At 47.7% G+C, this 18,792-nt stretch overlaps 1 protein-coding gene across 4 annotated transcripts in view; it reads right to left on the bottom strand.

The window, feature by feature from the left end:
- The window catches only part of LOC137528524 (multidrug and toxin extrusion protein 1-like), a 149,339-nt gene that overhangs the window by 92,374 nt on the left and 38,173 nt on the right, over positions 1-18,792 (bottom strand). For 3 of the 4 annotated variants that reach the window (XM_068249836.1, XM_068249842.1, XM_068249843.1), the window contains exon 1: positions 13,873-13,968. The exons of the other annotated variant lie outside the window; for it this stretch is intronic. The gene's annotated coding sequence lies outside the window, so the exon portion shown is untranslated. Of the gene's footprint in view, positions 1-13,872; positions 13,969-18,792 lie in introns of those variants that run through there. 4 annotated transcript variants of the gene reach the window in all.

Raw genomic sequence — 18,792 nt, 5'->3', positions numbered from 1 at the left:
ATTGTCTCTGTAGGTGGTCATGGGCTTCCCTTAGGTCCTGGTTGTTGGGGTCTCTGTGCTTTTGGTTAGAGGCTGCCCTTAGAGAATTACGTAGAGCCTTGCACTCACTGTCAAACCATTTTTGGGACTGTTTATTTGTGGATCTCTTAAAGTTGGTCTGCTTGAGGCCGGCGAGTACTGCCATGTTATATAAGATGTTGCTGAAGTCCTTCACTGCATGGTTGAAACCTTGTTTGTTTGGTTCATATAGGTTGGTATGAAAGTTTGTCAGCAGTTCTTGGATTTTGGCAGTGTTGGTCATGTTGGTGAATTTGATGGCAGACTCTTTGGGCCATTTGAAGGATGGTGGCAGCTTGTAGAGACCGTTCTGGTGAGGTTGCTGTGTGGTTGGTTTATCGGTGGATTTCAGGTACAGCAGGATTTGGTTGTGGTCTGACAGGTGTGTTTCAGGGGTGACTATGAGGGCATTGATGTTTATGGGGTCTGTGTCTGTGACAGCATAATCTACCACACTGCTGCCTACATGTGAGTTCATAGTAAATCTCCCAAGAGAGTCACCCCTGGTTCGCCCATTCATTATGTATAGGCCGAGGCTCCGGCACAGGTTCAACAGGGCTTTCCCACTTTTGTTTACTGTCTTGTCATAGCTGTTTCTTGCTGTCTGCATTGGTTCCTGGTAGTAGCTCTCTCCTCCAAGTATGTATGTGTTTCCCTCAGAGGTCAGATAGTCCTTCTCTGTGCCTGTTCTAGCGTTGAGGTCTCTATAGATGAGCACTCTGCCCTGAGACTGGAAGTGGCTGGCTTCTCTTTGTAGGACTCATAGATGTCAGGTTGTAGTAAGGGGACTCTGTTGGGGGGATGTATGCTGCACACAGGTACATGTCAGACTGAGAGGTGAGGATGGAGCTGTTTATTTGATCCAGATGTGGCTGTCTCCTCGTTTGATTGCTTTGATGTGCTCTGTGAGCTCCTCCTTATACCAGATTAGTATTGCCTCCTGAACGGCGGCCTCTGTTTAATGTTCCTGTTTTTCTGGGCAGATATGGAGAATTCCCGGTACCCCATGGGTACGAAAGATTCATCCTCTGCCCGGGTCATGTCTCCAGGAGGATTTGGATATCAATGTTTTCAAGTCTCTTTTTAAAGTCTGGATCATTTGTTTTGGATCCAAAAGCTGAGGCGTTCAGCCCTTGGATGTTCCAGCTACTGATGATAAGGGATGTCATTTTGAGTCGGTTTACCTGTAATGAGCAGAAATTTTCATAGGACTCAGTATTTTCAAGGGAGGGTGGGACACTGTTGTGGGGTGTCACCTCAATCTGCTTTGTATATTGATAAGCAAAGTTCTGATTCCGCCATGATGCTACCCTCTGTCGCTTTGTGTTGCCATTGTGGGGCAGGCGGTTTCCTACATGTTTGCCATGCTTGGCAAACATACAAGCTGCTGTGAGAATTGCCAGCCTGGGTTTAGTAGCAGAGCTCTTGAGTTCTGTAAGTTTTTTTCATGCACAAATTCAGAATCACAAACAGGAATCTTCTCCCTCTGCACTGTCAGATTTATTACTGGTCTGGTCAGCTCTTAAAGACCTGTGACCTAAAAAATTTATGGTTTGTTTGTTTTTTCCAAGTGAATGACCACAGCATTCTCTGTGCTACAGTTTAACTCTTTCCTGACTCATTTTAGAAGAGCATTGTACTTTGCTAGCTATCAGTGAAACAGGATGGCAATTATATTACATATATTTATATTTGCAAAACAAACTATGTATCTCCTTCTGATGCTGAATGTATATATAGTTGTGTGTTCTAACATCTTGTTAGTATAAAGTCTACAAACATATACAAAGTCTGAAGAAACCAAAGGCTCACTGTTTTTATTTACAGTTAGCTAATAAATGTTATCATTCTGTTTGAATAACTTCAAAACTTCCTACTGACTCATCTGTCCATCCTTGCCTAGCCCTAAGTACTATATTGTCACTGTTTAAAGCACATCTATGTCAGCATGTGTAGTTTTAGATCTTTTACTCACAAGTTCTCTGCTTTGGATGAGCTTCTTTCAATAGCGCTGCCCTGTCACCTGTTTGTGGCTCTGACTGTAGCCAGTCGCACAGAGGACAAAGAAGCAGCACATGCCCTGGCTACTCACGCTTCTTGTAGTTTTGCACTCCTGCCCAGATGTGCACAGCAGTCGATGCCGGGAATGCTTTGGGCATGCACTGCTTCTTTGCCGAATGAGGGGCAGAGCAGCAAAATGGAGGGGAGCCCATTCAAACCAGTTATTGCTTCTCAGAGGGTTGGACAGAATTTGATGGGGGGGGGGGGGGGGGGGGGTGACAGCTGGCCTAGGGCACTTGGAAGTACAAATCCGGCCCTGAATATAGTACAGTCTGAACTAGTACATATTATATATATTACCATTTCAGAGAATTAGGGTTCGGCAGCAAGCTATGTATCTGCACCTCCCCAAGTAATGGAAAATATGCCTGGCATCAACACTTGGGAGGTGCAATGCCATATTTATACATTTTCCACCCATAGGCCATCCCTCCTTTTTGTATTTGCAACTGCGCCCTTCCCATTCCACGCAGTGATGCTCATGATCCGGATTTGAATCGGAGCTTCGAATTGGACTCGGATTTTAGCCGTGATTGCATGTAGAATCCGTGACCAAAGTTAATAGCAAAGCCCTCATACTTGCTTCAATCACCAAAATTGCATGGATTATAAAGGTGATCAGTGGCTACTTAAAAAAAATAAAATAAAAAAAGAACTTTTTGTTTTTGAGAAAAGTATTTGTGATTAAAAACCGCCAAAACCCGCAGAATTTAGTGGTTAATAGCAAAGCCTCCTTACATGCTAGAAACACCAACTTTGCCAGATATGTTAAGAAGAACAGTGGGAACAAGAGAAAAACATTTCAAAAAGACCTTATAGCTTTTGAGAAAATCGGTTTTAAAGTTTCAAATGAAGTTTTAAAGGAAAAAGTATACATGTAAATGCGGTAAATACATTAACTGTCATTTACCGCGTTTAAATGTATACTATTTTCCTTTGAAACTTTAACCACTTAAGCCTATCTGGACGAATATGTTCGCCCAGATAGACTGTGCTGTTGCAGCTGAATGGGGTGCGCTCCCACCGCCTGCCGTTAGCCCTGCTCTGATCAATGAATGGGAATATAGTTCCCATTCATCGATCTAAGTCCCCCGGAGAAAAACCGACCGGCCTCTTATCAGAGGCCGCAGTCTTTCTGCTTAAAAAGAAGTTCCCCATCCTCATTCTAGTTCCTGGAAGAGCAGCAACCGCTCAAGACCTGGGCCTTTGCGGCCTTTCCAGAAATCTGGTCTGGAATATAGAGGAAAGTGAGAAACAGCAGGAGGGGAGGAAGCATGGGAGTAGAGAAAGAAAATAGGAAGAGGAACCCGCTGTGTGCCAACCTAGTCACCGTTCTGTATCATTGCCACCGTGCCCATTTCATTCTTTTTCCACCATTTGCATGATAACGTTTTCCGATCCCAAATTCCACAAATTGTATTGTATTTGTGAGGACAGCTGCTCATTTACTGTGTGTAAGCTTATATTGTACCGACAGTTCACTTTATAGATTTCATCCAGGATGGATCAACAAGGTCCACACAGTGGCAAATAATCTCCCTTCTAGCATAGTAGGCCGAGAGCCTGACAGTGACTAGGAATTATGCAGGGTCTAGATTAGAGATGCATATACATCAGGCGATGTATGGGGCAGATTGACCAAGAGACAGATCTCTCCCTGATCGGAGAGAGATCTGTTGGCTGCCCACACACTGCAGGCCAATTCCTGATCAATTTCAGCATGGAATCGTTCAGGGATCTGCTTTGCGACACATCCAACTCTGGGCGCCTGACCACCCCTGAACGTTAATGTGAACCCACCCCCCTGGCGGCACTGCATTGTAAATCTCACCTGTCCATCTGCCACAATGCCAGGTATCCTCCGCTTTCTCCGCCATGAGCTGCCATCAAACCAGGTGCGTTTACCATGTGGCGCATGTGTGACATCAGACACATGTGCCCGGTGCCACATGGGGAGAGAGTGAAGGAGTATGGGAGTATCACCCTGATACGTGAAGAGGTAACGAAACAAGTACAAATAATGCAGATTGAGTGAGAATAGTCAAGTTTCAGGCCAAAGTCATTACACAAGGTCAGAGATATCGAGGTACAAGGTAGCAAGGCAAGAATAGTAGTCAATAATCAGGCAGGGTCATACACATTAGTCAGATGTCAGTTGTATTGTAAGGATGATCCATAGAGTAGTCAGGGACAGGCCGAGTCAACACAGAAATCAGATGGCAGAAAAGCAGAAGGACTAGACAAAGGCAAGGTCGAGAGGCAGGCAGGACAGGCCAAGTCAACATAGAAATCAGATGGCAGAGAAGCAGAAGGACTAGACAAAGGCAAGGTCGAGAGGCAGGCAGGACAGGCCGAGTCAGCACAGAAATCAGATGGCAGAGAAGCAGAAGGACTAGACGAAGGCAACAGTGGTGCTTATCTAGATTGTAAACTCGCAAGGGCAGGGACCTCCTCCTAGTGTTTCTCATACTGCTGTAATTTTAACATATGTATATGTACCAACTACATATCAACTATGTATGTATCTGTATTTATTCTATTCAATGTCATGACTGTACAGTGTCTTGTATTTCTTATGTATATTTGTTCCCCATTATTTGTTTGTACTATGTACAGCGCTACGGAAGATGTTGGCGCTATATAAATAAAAAAAAAATAATAATAATAAATAATAATAATTATCCAATATTCGAGAGAGGGAGAGAGTTAGAGAGAGAGAGAGAGAGGAATTTAAGGCCCCATATCATCAATAAGTGTTTCCCTTTAAAAAAAACATGATGCTACATGCCTCATTTACTCTAAAAAACGTTTTACATGCAAATTAAAGCCCACTTCCGGTTTTGTACCCGGATATCCGAATCCGGGCGGATATCTGGGATGCTGGGTTTGGATATGCGATTAGGATTCCAAAATTTCAAACTCGGATATCCGATTCGGATCGGATATCTGGGTATCTGGATCCAAATTCAATCCGGATTTTGAAAAGGGGTATCCGAGCAGCACTGAGATGCAGGCAGGAGGTCAGTATACAGAAAATATACAATATGATGTTACTAATATAATATTATGATCAGTGGCGTAGCTACAAACCTCTGGGCCCCGATGCGGAATCTGGATGTGGGCCCCCCCCACCCCCCCGGCAACAGCAGCCCCCCCACCACCACCACCCCCCCCCCGGCAACAGCAGCCCCCCCTCCCCCGGCAACACCCGACGCACACACATATCAAAATCCCTATAGCCAGCTATAGGTCCCCCCAGTATAGGTAGCCAGGCATAGGTAAGCCAGTATAGTTGCCCCCGGTATAGGTGAGATAGGCAGGCGCCGCCGGTATAAGTTAGATAGATAGGTGCCCCCAGTACAGGTTAGCTAGGTGAGTGCCTCTAATATAGGTAGCCAGGATAGTTGCCCCCAGCGTAGGTTAGATAGGTAGGTGCCCCAGTATAGGTTAGTTAGGTAGGTGCCTCCAATATAGGTAGCCAGTTTAGTTGCCACCTGTATAGGCTAGCTAGGTGCCCCCAATACAGGTTAGATAAGTAAGTGCCCCCAGTATAGGTTAGATAGGTAGGTGCCCCCCAGTATAGGTTAGATTAGGCAGCTGCCCCCCAGTATAGGTTAGATAGGTAGGTGCCCCCCAGTATAGGTTAGATTAGGTAGGTGCCCCCCATTATAGGTTAGATTAGGTAGGTGCCCCCCACTATAGGTTAGATTAGGTAGCTGCCCCCCAGGATAGATTAGGTAGCTTCCCCCCAGGATAGGTTAGATTAGGTAGCTGCCCCCCAGGATAGATTAGGTAGCTGCCCCCCAGGATAGGTTAGGTAGCTGCCCCCCAGGATAGATTAGGTAGGCAGCTGGCCCCCAGGATAGATTAGGTAGCTGCCCCCGCTTTGCCCCCACATAATGGAGGGGGGAGCCGCAGCCGCGGGGAGGGCAGCCCGACCTCTCCCTCCCTTCCTCCCCCCGGGCCCCCCCCCCCCTCAGATGCAAAGTTAGCGGCGCACGGAAGCGCTGTAGGCAGAACTCACCTACGTCCCTGCGTTCCAATCGCCGCTGGTCTCCTCCCGCTCTGCATAGATGCTGTTACACACGCAGCTTCCTGTTTAGCCGGAAGCTGCGTGTGTAACAGCATCTATGCAGAGAGGAGATCAGCGGCGATTGGAACGCAGGGCGGTGAGTTCTGCCTACAGCGCTTCCGTGAGCCGCTAACTCTGCATCTGAGGGGGGGGGGCCCCGGGGAGAGGAAGAGGTCGGGCTGCCCTCCCCGCGGCTGCGGCTCCCCCTACCAGCGCGCACGGGCCGCATGTCCCTCCAAACGGAGATGGGCCCCCCGGGCCCCTCCCCCGCCTCCTCAGGAGCCGGGCCCGGTCGCCAAGGCGACCGCTGCGACCGCTGCGACCTCGGGCCCTACGCCCTTGATTATGATATGATAATTACAATACGATAATATTACAATATACTACAAAATAACAAAACCTGACTAACTCGAGTACATATATATATTGTGCGTCTACACAATATATAAATGTAGCTCACAAGGATAGCTAGCTAGGCCAAGAACCAGCGTACTGATTAGTATCAAGGCCAGTGAGTGACTGAGTGCTCTGGCCTTGAATACACGATGATAGCTCCGGAAAACCACTCCAAAATTTGACAGCACTTCCTGCATGGTGATGTCACCGCTGACATCACCTAAACCCGCCTCCTCAGCCTATAAGGACTGTCTGACCTCGCGCGTGCCCGGGAGTGAGGAGCATCCGCAGTGGAACGCAAGGAAGGTATGTGTATATGCCCGCTGCCCGCCGATGTGTGGCCAAGCTCTCCCCTCATGCTGCGACCCTTCCAGCCCCCCCAAAACGGCCCTGAGCGGGGGCCCGTCAGATTTTCTGCAGGGGGGCCATGCTTACGCCCCTGATCTGGGTGTTTCAATTAATGCTCAGCAACAAGCAAACAATTGTGTTTTATCTCATATTACTTCAGTGAGTGCAAAGGCTAAAGAAATTCATTTTAAAATATTAGCCAGATGGTACAGAAATCTGGCTAAGCTGGCTTCAATATTTCCTGATTTGGACGATAAATGTTAAAGGGGTGTGGTAATGGGGGTACGTTGGTCCAGGGGCGTAACAATAGACCCTGCAAGGGAAGCAGCTGCAGGGGGGCCCAGAAGCCACAGGGGGCCCCATGGGGGTAAAAGTTTATTTTCCCTGTCCTGAGATACTGACAACGAAGGACACGGAGAGGAAAAAAACTTTATGCTCTCTGCACAATTGTTCTAATGACTGTATCTGCCCAGTCACTGATAAGGAATCATACAAAGTTTTGCAGAGAAATATTTGTAGACAGTCCCTATTCAGTGTTCAGTAGTGATGTTTCTCTGCATGGGGAAAACACGTTCAAGTGTGCACTAGCCACTTGAATAACATTGGTTTTCAGTTTACCTGTGCAGAGGGGGAGGGGGGCCCCATCATAAGTTTCGCAGGGGAGCCCAGTGATTTCTAGTTACGCCCTTGCGTTGGCCCATCTTTTTTGGGAATGCACCCTTTTTGAAGATACTTATATATGTTACGGCCAGAACCCGAAGTTTGGCCACTTCTAGTTCTGGCCGGCCACTTCGGGTTCTGGCCGGCCAATGCGCGAAGTGGCCGCTGCGCTGCGGCCAATGTTAGAAATGGATTGATTCCTCTGAGGTTAATGTATCTTCTGCGCCGCAGCGCAGCGGCCAAACGTATAACAACTTCGTTAATTTATTGCAATTCAGCCGGCGGCAATGTAACAATTCAAGCCGCCGGCTTTTTCTCTGCCTCTCTCTCCTTCTCCCCCCCGCCTCTCTCTCCTCCTTCCCCCCGCCTCTCTCGCTCTTCTATGGGCAGCCGGCGGGGACACGCGTGTCCCCCCTCCGGAGTCGTTCGTCGCGGCAGGGTTATCCTGCCGTTCTTGCAGAGCGGGTGCTGGCAGAAGCGATGTCTGCAGCCTCCCCGCTCTGCTGCCCTGGCGCCACGAACGACTCTCGGGGACACGCATGTCCCCGCCTGCTGCCCATAAGAGGAGAGAGAGAGAGAGGCAGAAAAAAAAAGCCGGCGGCTTGAATTGTTACATTGCCGCCGGCTGAATTGCAATAAATTAACGAAGTTGTTATACGTTTGGCCGCTGCGCTGCGGCGCAGAAGATACATTAACCTCAGAGGAATCAATCCATTTCTAACATTGGCCGCAGCGCAGCGGCCACTTCGCGCATTGGCCGGCCAGAACCCGAAGTGGCCGGCCAGAACTAGAAGTGGCCAAACTTCGGGTTCTGGCCGTAACATATATATTAACAAGGTGGTTGTGCATCAGGTGAAGACCCTTTGGAAGTGCTTTTGCACAATTATCCCATGTCTATTTCCAAATATAAAAAGTCGTTGTTGCCTTAATTGCTAATTGCAGCTAAGAGTTTAATTCCTGTTAACTGGAAGTGCCCAGATCTTCCAACGCTTTGTGATTGGGTTAAGAAAGTGCTTCTCATAAAGGATGCTGAGGAGCAACTGGCTTTGCAATTGGATAAATGGGGGGGTTTTTGCTTTAAAGGATACCCGAGATGACATGTGACATGATGGGACAGACATGGGTATGTACAGTGCCTAGCACACTAATAACTAGGCTGTGTTCCTTTTTTTCTTTCTCTGCCTGAAAAAGTTAAACATCAGGTATGCAAGTGACAGTTTCTGCCCGGGACAGGACCAGGTCGGACTGGGTCAGACTATAGCATAACCCTCACTGATAAGTAATTACAGCCATAAAACACTTTCCTGTCAGTAAATGGCTTCTGAGAGCAGGAAAGAGGCAGAAAGGGTCAATAATTCATAGATTTGAGCTCTGACATACTTTAATGAATGTGTCATTGAGCAGAGACAATGAAACAGTAAAAACTTGATTTAAATATAAAATAAAACTGTGGGATATGTAAAAAAAATCATTTTAGGAGACTGAGGATAGATACAATTGTTTTTCTCGTCAGTTTGTTTGCACCTCGGATGTCCTTTAAGTAGTAGAGTTGGATTGAATTCAAGATTTCTGAGGAATATTAGAAATACTGGCCTATATGCAATTACATTTTTCACCTGAATTTTCTCCTCGGTGATATTTTCATAACTTGTCATAAAATCATTTTAAAGAGAACCCGAGGTGGGATTTTATTATGCTAGTGGGGCACAGAGGCTGGTTGTGCACACTAACACCAGCCTCTGTTGCCCCATAGTGTGCCTCCAAGACCCCCCTGCGCACCGCTATACCTGGCATAATGTTTATCTAAGCGCTGTCTGTCAGCGCCGCTCCCCCGCCTCCTCCGTATCGGTGCTACCCGCTTGTGTCCCTTCCCTCCCGCTGATTGGAGGGAAGTGGCGCGGGCGGGTAGCGCCGATATGGAGGAGGCGGGGGAGCGGCGCTAACAGACAGCGCTTAGATAAACATTGTGCTGGCGACACGCTGCGTGTCGCCAGCACTGCGGGGGGTATAGCGGCGCGCAGGGGGGTCTTGGAGGCACACCATGGGGCAACAGAGGCTGGTGTTAGTGTGCACAACCAGCCTCTGTGCCCCACTAGCATAATAAAATCCCACCTCGGGTTCTCTTTAAGCCACCAGCAAGCAAGAAAATACTCAAAATAAATCTTTTTCACCAACTTTTTGGTACTTTTTCAGTTGTAAAATGCTGAAAAATTAGTTTAAAGAGAAGATGAAAATTATCTCCTAGGAGATGACTCAGGTGAAAAATGTAATTGCATATGGGCCACTGTACAATTGTTCTAATGGTGAAGGAGGGTCATGTTAGTTTTTTGTTTTGTTTTGCTGTGTTTTGTTTATGTATATTTTTGTGTTGATATGATTCAAATTTGGAAAATGATTGTAATTTTTTTAGACTTTTTGAAATATTGAAAATTGAATTAAATTAAAAAATATTCAGTCCTCAAAGAGAGACAAATGAGGAAGGAAGAGAGAAAAAGGGGACCGTTGGGAGCTATGCCATGCCACAGACTGAGAGGAGGAGTTCAAAGTGAAAATCGCTGCTCATTTTGACACAGCATGCCACAGAATGAGAGAAGAAATCCACAGTGACAATCGCTGTTTACTGCGACACAGCATGCCACAGACTGAGAGTATGAATCCACATTGACAATCGTTGCACACCACATTACAGCATGCCACAGACTGAGAGTAGAAATCCACAGTGACAATCACTGCACGCTATGACAGTATGCCACAAACTGAGAGGAAGAATCCACAGTGACAATTGTTGCTCACTACGACACAGCATGCCACAGACAGAGTATGAATGCACAGTGACAATTGCTGCACACAGTGACAGCATGCCACAAACTGAGAGGAGGAATCCACAGTGACAATCGCTGCACACCACATCACAGCATGCCACAGACTGAGAGGAGGAATCCACAGTGACAATTGCTGCACACCACATCACAGCATACCACAGACTGAGAGTATAAATCCAAAGTGACAATTGCTGCACCCTATGACAGCATGCCACAAACTGAGAGGTGGAATCCATAGTGACAATTGCTGCACACTATGACACAGGATGCCAAAGACTGAAAGGAGGAATCCCCAGTGACAATCGCTGCACACTACATCACAGCATGCCACAGCCTGAGAGGAGGAATCCACAGTGACAATTGCTGCACACTACTCAAAGCATGCCACAGACTGAGAGGAGGAATCCACAGTGACAATTGCTGCACACCACTCAAAGCATGCCACAGACTGAGAGGAGGAATCCACAGTGACAATCACTGCACACTACGTAACAGCATGCATGAGTCTGACAGAAGAATGAACTCTATACCGATCATGTCCACAGACTGCTTGTTAATTATATGCCTATACCACCCCCACAACCCAGAACTCAATATCTTTAATATCCCCTTATCGCTTTTTTGCTTTGGCAATGTCAGTATGTAACTCATGTTGTAAAAACCATTGGTATATGTCAATCAACAATTTAAAAAGCAAGTATAGTACACGTGTGTGAGGGTCTTTGCTGATCTCTTACCTCCCGAATATGCCAAAAGAACGGAGAGGGGTGTAGCCATCTCCCTCATGTGTAGGGGTAAAGTACTTATTATCAGCTACCTAGGTTAGTAACAAGAGCGGCAAGGAAGCCTTTAACCTGGTATGCAGTTTCTCAGGTGCTAAAACCCAATCGCTGTAGAGTAGTGTTATGCTTCCTAAGACACCTTGCTCTAACTCCACTGTGGGAAGACACAAGGGTGCAAATATATACAATGACACAGACTTCTACTTGTTTCACCACAAAGGGCGTCCTCAGGAAGTGAAAAAGTGTACAGTGCATAGACAATAACAATATTTTCAACACCCTCCCTGCCTCCCATCAAAATTCCCAGCAGTATATCAGCCCTTGTCAGAGAAGTGTCAGGAGACAGAGAGGGAGAGTAGATGAGAAGTGACAGGAGGCACAGAGGGGGAGTAGATGAGAAGTGACAGGAGGCACAGAGGGGGAGTAGATGAGAAGGGACAGGAGACAGAGAGGGAGAGTAGATGAGAAGTGACAGGAGACACAGAGGGGGGGTAGTTGAGAAATGACAGGAGACAGAGAGGGGGAGTAGATGAGAAGTGACAGGAGACACAGAGGGGGAGTAGATGAGAAGTGACAGGAGACAGAGAAGGAGAGTAGATGAGAAGTGACAGGAGACACAGAGGGGGAGTAGATGAGAAGTGACAGGAGACACAGAGGGAGAGTAGATGAGAAGTGTCAGGAGGCACAGAGGGGGAGTAGATGAGAAGTGACAGGAGACAGAGAGGGAGAGTAGATGAGAAGTGACAGGAGACACAGAGGGAGAGTAGATGAGAAGTGACAGGAGACACAGAGGGGGAGTAGATGAGAAGTGACAGGAGACACAGAGGGAGAGTAGATGAGAAGTGACAGGAGACACAGAGGGGGAGTAGATGAGAAGTGACAGGAGACACAGAGGGAGAGTAGATGAGAAGTGTCAGGAGGCACAGAGGGGGGGTAGATGAGAAGTGACAGGAGACACAGAGGGGGAGTAGATGAGAAGTGACAGGAGACACAGAGGGGGAGTAGATGAGAAGTGACAGGAGACAGAGAGGGAGAGTAGATATGAAGAGACAGGAGACACAGAAGGGGAGTAGATGAGAAGTGACAGGAGACACAGAGGGGGAGTAGATGAGAAGTGACAGGAGACACAGAGGGGGAGTAGATGAGAAGTGACAGGAGACAGAGAGGGAGAGTAGATATGAAGAGACAGGAGACTCAGAAGGGGAGTAGATGGGAAATGACTGGAGACAGAGAGGGAGAGTAGATGAGAAGTGACAGGAGACACAGAGGGGGAGTAGATGAGAAATGACAGGAGGCACAGAGGGAGAGTAGATGGGAAATGACAGGAGACAGAGAGGGGGAGTAGATGAGAAGTGACAGGAGACAGAGAAGGGGAGTAGATGAGAAGTGACAGGAGACACAGAGGGGGAGTAGATGAGAAGTGACAGGAGACACAGAGGGGGAGTAGATGAGAAGTGACAGGAGACAGAGAGGGAGAGTAGATATGAAGAGACAGGAGACACAGAAGGGGAGTAGATGGGAAATGACTGGAGACAGAGAGGGAGAGTAGATGAGAAGTGACAGGAGACACAGAGGGGGAGTGGATGAGAAATGACAGCAGGCACAGAGGGAGAGTAGATGGGAAATGACAGGAGACAGAGAGGGGGAGTAGATGAGAAATGACAGGAAACAGAGAGGGAGAGTAGATGAGAAGTGACAGGAGACACAGAGGGGGAGTAGATGAGAAATGACAGGAGACACAGAGGGAGAGTACATGAGAAGTGACAGGAGACACAGAGGGAGAGTAGATGAGAAGTGACAGGAGACAGAGAGGGAGAGTAGATGAGAAGTGTCAGGAGACAGACAAGGAAAGTAGATGAGAAGTGACAGGAGACACAGAGGGGGAGTAGATGAGAAATGACAGGAGACACAGAGGGAGAGTAGATGGGAAATGACAGGGGACAGAGAGGGGGAGTAGATGAGAAATGACAGGAAACAGAGAGGGAGAGTAGATGAGAAGTGACAGGAGACACAGAGGGGGAGTAGATGAGAAATGACAGGAGACACAGAGGGAGAGTACATGAGAAGTGACAGGAGACACAGAGGGAGAGTAGATGAGAAGTGACAGGAGAAGCAGAGGGGGAGTAGATGAGAAATGACAGGAGACACAGAGGGGGAAAAAGGATAAGAAGTGAGAGGAGAAAGAGAGGGAGAGTAGATGAGAAGTGATAAAGAGACAGATAGATGAGAAGTGAGAGGAGACAGAGGAGAAGAGACAGGAGACAGAGGGGGAGAATGGATAAGAAGTGACAGAGAGAGAGAGAGTAGATGTGAAATGACAGGAGACAGAGGAGATGTGGCAGGAGCCAGAGAGGGAGAAAGGATAAGAAGTTATAAGAGACAGAGTAGGTGAGAAGTGACAGAAACAAAGAGGGAGAGTAGGTGAGAAGTGACAGGAAACAGAGAGGGGGAGTTGATGAGAAGTGACAGAAAACGGAAAACATATTTGTATATGTATTATATAAGGAAAAGAGCAGAGAGGAAAGAGACAGAAAAAAATGAAACATAACCAAGGAGGGAAAGCGAGTGAGAGAGAGAGAGATGGACACAACAAGAGGAAATATAACAAAGAGAAAAGTAAGGCTGAGAGTAGAGGAAGTGTCCCTGCCAGTGACACAGCCCTGAGACCACTTACCTGACCTCCTCAGTCCCCTCAGTGTGGCATGTCCCAGCAGGGGGTCACCATGTCCTCCTGCACTCAGCAGAGCGGAGACAGTGCTCAGCGAATTCTGCTCTGCCAACCACTGACTCCTCCTGAGAATACTTTTCAGGCCCCTCCTCTCTTAACCCCATAATTAGCTGAATGAATTTTATTTTGTATACACACCACAGTTTATAAAAACAACTGCATTGAAGGTTGTGTGACAGTTTGTGGCATTAGCAGGAAGTAGGTGAAGTGTACAAAGAACCGGTATACATTTTTATACCAGTGTTTCTGGAAAGCATGGGTAAACTTATACAGAATGGGCAATGCTCAGTGTAATTTTGCCTCTTTTTAGGGCCCGTTTCCACTATCGCGAATCCGCATGCGTTGCCCGCATGCGGATTCACACAGTCAGTACAAGTGGATGGGACTGTTTCCACTTGTGCGTTTCCCCGCACGTTTTTCTGTGCAGAAAAAATCTGCAGGGTAGGGCCCTCAGAATTCACCTGCGTGTGGAATGCAGGTGAATCGCACGCAATGTATTTAATAGGGAAATCGCATGCGTTTTCCCCATGCGTTTTTTTGCCGCGATTTCGCATGCGATTTCGCATAGGTATTAATGTTAATTTACACAGGCAGTGACATGGTTAAATTCGCATACAGCCTTACCTATGCGAAATCGCAGCAAAAAACGCATGCGGAATCGCACCCGCATGCGATTTGCCTGCAGTGATTCGCCGGCGATTCCGCAACGCTATAGTGGAAACGGGCCCTTAAACAGAAGGTATTTGCGATATTTCAGCTATAAAGTGTACCAGAGCTGTAAAACAAGAAGATTTGATCAGTGGCGTACCTAGGGAATTTGACACCCGGTGCTGGTTATTTACAGATACCCCCTGAAAACAACCAATTTTTTTTATGGGAGGGATGTGGTGCCAAGCGTTTCACTGCAAATTTTGGGGGATGTTTGGGGAAAAAGGAGTCATCAGGATGTGGACGGGGCTAACTGTCATGAAACTCTGTACTCTATACAGTGCTGCAAAAGATGTCAGTGTCACTGGCTTCTGCAACAGCAGATTGCCCCGCATTATTAATTACTCTGATCAGGATAAATAATCAATAGTCTAGGCTAGGGCACTCTAGTATTACAGCAGCCAGTGCATGTGACTACTAATGACAGGCCACCTCTGAATAGCTGGTGGCAGAGTGGCAGCAGAAGGTAATTCTGTGTACCCTGGCAGTGGGAAACACAGACAGACAGCAGCAGCAGCAGGAGGAATGGAGGAGTAATGAGAGTAGCTATTGTTGGACGTAATCAGGGCCGGTTTAAGCAACAATGGGGCCCCAGGGCAAAATAAACCTGGGGGGCCCCCCCAACATATACCACGGAACAAAAATCGGCATTAGGGGACCTTTTTTGCAGCTGGTATAGTCAGGGTGTGAAGTCCCAATCGGTCGGAGCTCCACATTCTGGCTATCCCAGCCTGCATGGGGGACAAGGGGTTAAAAAGTTTCAGGAGGGGGGACACCACATACATTTTTTTTAAAAAATTCCCACACTCTAAACATAAAAAAAAATTGGGAAAATAGGAAAAAATGCCAGGGATCTTCATACAGCCATATTGCGGCTGTATAGCGATCCCTGGCCAAAGCGCTGCGGCTGCGTATGGACCCCCTGGAAACCCCGTCAGGAAATTTATTGCGCTTTCGTTTGATGCATGTAAAATTACACTACCGTTAGGTTTGCTACTAAAAGTGACATTTACCGCATTTAAAAGTATACTTTTTTCCTTCGAAACTTTAAAATCGATTTTCTCAAAAACTATAAGGTCTTTTTGAAAAATTGTTTTTTCCTCTTATTCCTAATGATCTCCTTAACACATCCTGCAAATTTAGGGTTTCTAGCATTTAAGGTGGATTTTCTATTAACCATTAAAGTCGGCAGGTTTTTAACTGTGTATTTTTTTTCCTTTGAAACTTTAAAATCGATTTTCTCAAAAACTATAAGGCCGATTTGAAAATTTTTTTTCCTCTTGTAGCCACTGGGGGCCCCTACAAGCTCTGGGGCCCTGGGGCAGCTGCCTCCCCTGCCTCTATGGTAGCGCCGGCCCTGCACGTAATAGCTGGTGGCAGAGTGGCAGCAGAAGGTAATTCTGTGTACCCTGGCAGTGGGAAACACAGACAGACAGCAGCAGCAGCAGGAGGAATGGAGGAGTAATGAGAGTAGCTATTGTTGGACGTAATAGCTGGTGGCAGAGTGGCAGCAGCAGAAGGTAAAATCTGTGTACCCTTGGCAGTGGGAAACACAGACAGGCAGCAGCAGCAGCAGGAGGAATGGAGGAGTAGTGTGAGTGTGGCAGCAGGTAGGTAGGCAGCGTGACATAATAGCCCTGGTACCTAGCGGTGATACCAGGGCTGTAAATAAACACAACAGGAGGTCCCAGACAGCGGTCGTGCAGCCCACATCGTGTCCAATACACAACTGGGACAACACAGTTTTCAACCCGGGCACCTCAGAAAAATTAAACCTTTTTTTTTTTTTTTAATGGTGTACTGTTTTTTTTTTTTTTTTTACAGCAAATTACACAGATATAGCTATTGTTGGACGTAATAGCTGGTGGTAGAGCGGCAGCAGAAGGTAAATCTGTGTACCTGACTGGCTGCCAGAACAGGCCTCAGTGTCGGCGGCAGGAGTTGCAGAGGGGGGAGGAGCAGTGCGTTTCCGCACTCCTGCTGGTGCTGCTGGAGGAGCAGGAGGGCGGGTGGCTGCTGTTGCTGCTGCTGCTGCTGAAGGCTGTGCAGTGATGGGTGTGGTGCCACTGCCAGCACCAGATGCCTTCAGCCTCTGGAACTCCTCATGCTGGTGGAAATGTTTTGCAGCAAGGTGGTTGATGAGCGAGCTGGTGCTGAACTTTAAGGGGTCTGCACCTCTGCTCAACTTCCGCTGACAGTGGTTGCAAGTGGCGTACTTGCTGTACACTGTGGGCATGGTGAAAAATCGCCAGATTGGTGACAAAAACAACCCCCTACGGCCTGGAGCCGCTGCTGCCTGTCTCCCTGTGTGTGGCTTGGGTGCGGCTGATGGTGGTACTGGCAGATGCTGCTGCTACTGCTGCTGAGCCTGAGACACCAGCAGGCTGTGGGACCTGCCTACTGCTGCCAATGCTTGCAATGATGCGCCTCCTTGCAAGGCCCACAAGCGCATCCTCCTCCTCCTCCTCAGAGCTGCTGATGACGACATCCCCAGGTGCTGGTGGTGGCGGCACCCAGTCTTTGTCTGTCACCACGTCATCATCATCATCATCATCCTCCCCCTCCTGAAACATGTCCTGCTGGGATGATGACCCCCCAAAATCCTCTCCTGATGCATGGATGGGCTGCTTGACTGTCGCCACAGTCTTGCTGTCCAATCCCTCCTCCCCCAAAGTGCCCATCAGCATCTCCTCCTCAAGATCGCCAACAACAGCAGACAATTTACTCATGATGCCTGGGGTCAAAAGACTGCTGAATGACAGGTCGGCGACTGACGGTGAACTGGCCTCCTCCCCAGGCCCTGTTGGGCGGCTGCTGCGAACAGGGGTGGTGGTGGTGGTGGTGAGGGTGGAGGCCTCGGATGCAGAGATGATGGCGGGCTGCTCATCCTCCGTCATCAGTTGCACCACAGTGTCTGCATCCTTTTCCTCAATGGGACGTTTCCGACCCGGCTGGAGGAAAATAGGAGCAGGTACTACACGCTGCTGCTGCTGTGTCTCTGCAGCGTGAGTTGCTCCTGCTGGGCGGCGCCCAAGGCGTCCACGGCCAGTGGCTAGAGGCGGAATGTTAGCCACTGACGCAGCTGCTGCTGCTGCGGAACTGTGCATGGTGGCGCAGCCGCGGCTTGCCACAATGCTGCTCCCTCTCCTCTTGATACCCTTGCTGCCCTTCCCCTTGCCCAAACCGCGCTGGCTGCCACTTCCAGACATCTTTGATGTTTTGGGCGTAGACAAAAAAGTTTTTTAAAAGGGCGGGTGAAAAAGTGGGATACTTTAATGGAGTGGGTTGGTGGGTGAGGTGACACTAATCACTAAGTGATTAGATCGCTAAGTGATTACTAGTACAGTACTAATACAAAATACAGTAATTCAGTAATCAGTATAAGTGTGAACAGTGAACAGTGAGTGTGTCCCCTAGTACACTAACTAGAAAATACAATAATCAGTAGTAATCAGATTAAGTAGAAGGAAATAGAGTGTGTGTGTGTACTGAGTGCACGCACACACACACGCAGGAGCTAGCCTATGAACAGTGACTGAGTGTCCCTAGTAGTAAGTAAGTGTACAACTAGAAATTACAATAATCAGTAGTAATCAGAAGGAAATAGAGTGTGTGTACTGACAGTGCACGCACACACACACGCAGCGCAGGAGCTAGCCTATGAACAGTGACTGAGTGTCCCTAGTAGTAAGTAGTTAGTAAGTACAACTAGAAATGACAATAATCAATAGTAATCAGAAGGAAATAGAGTGTGTGTACTGCACGCACACACGCAAGAGCTATGAACAAACAGTGACAGTGAGTGTCCTAGTACAGTTACTACAAAATACAATCACTCAGTAGTAAAGGTAGGACAGCAGAAACACTGGTATAATAAACTAACAGAGGACAATCACAGGAGGACAGCTGCCCACACAGGCAAGGCCCTGAGGCCTAAAGCAGTGTAAGCTTGCCTGCAGCAGCTGTGTCTGTCTCTATGTAACACACAAGCTACTAACTAAAATACAATGTCTATCTAACTAACAACAATATAGGTGTGTATAGGAGGTGTATGTGAGCAAAAACGCTAGGTAGTTGACCACAATAAAGCTCTTGCTAAGCCAAAGCACAAAGGAGCAGATCTCTCTCTGTACAAAGACAGGTAAGGACGGAAAAACG

This window comes from Hyperolius riggenbachi, chromosome 8, assembly GCF_040937935.1.
Source record: "Hyperolius riggenbachi isolate aHypRig1 chromosome 8, aHypRig1.pri, whole genome shotgun sequence".
In the NCBI taxonomy this organism is placed as follows: domain Eukaryota; kingdom Metazoa; phylum Chordata; class Amphibia; order Anura; family Hyperoliidae; genus Hyperolius; species Hyperolius riggenbachi.
Note: the sequence above shows the minus strand (reverse complement) of the source record. Positions and strands in the feature narration are given on the sequence as shown.